Raw genomic sequence first — 303 nt, 5'->3', positions numbered from 1 at the left:
CCTTCCATATATATGTATAAAAGATGTCCCTTCATGTGTAAAAGTTTCCATGTATATGTATAAAAGATGCCCTTCCATATACAAAAGATGCCCTTCCATGTATGAAAGATGCCCTTCCATGTATAAAAGATGCCCTTCCATGTATAAAAGATGTCCTTCCATGTATAAAAGATGCCCTTACATGTATAAAAGATGCCCTTCCATGTATAAAAGATGCCCTTACATGTATAAAAGACAAAGATGTCCCTTCATGTGTACAAGGTTCCATGTATATGTATAAAAGATGCCCTTCCATGTATGAAA

The sequence above is a fragment of the Cebus imitator genome, unplaced genomic scaffold, assembly GCF_001604975.1.
Source record: "Cebus imitator isolate Cc_AM_T3 unplaced genomic scaffold, Cebus_imitator-1.0 Scaffold672, whole genome shotgun sequence".
NCBI classification, from domain to species: domain Eukaryota; kingdom Metazoa; phylum Chordata; class Mammalia; order Primates; family Cebidae; genus Cebus; species Cebus imitator.
Note: the sequence above shows the minus strand (reverse complement) of the source record.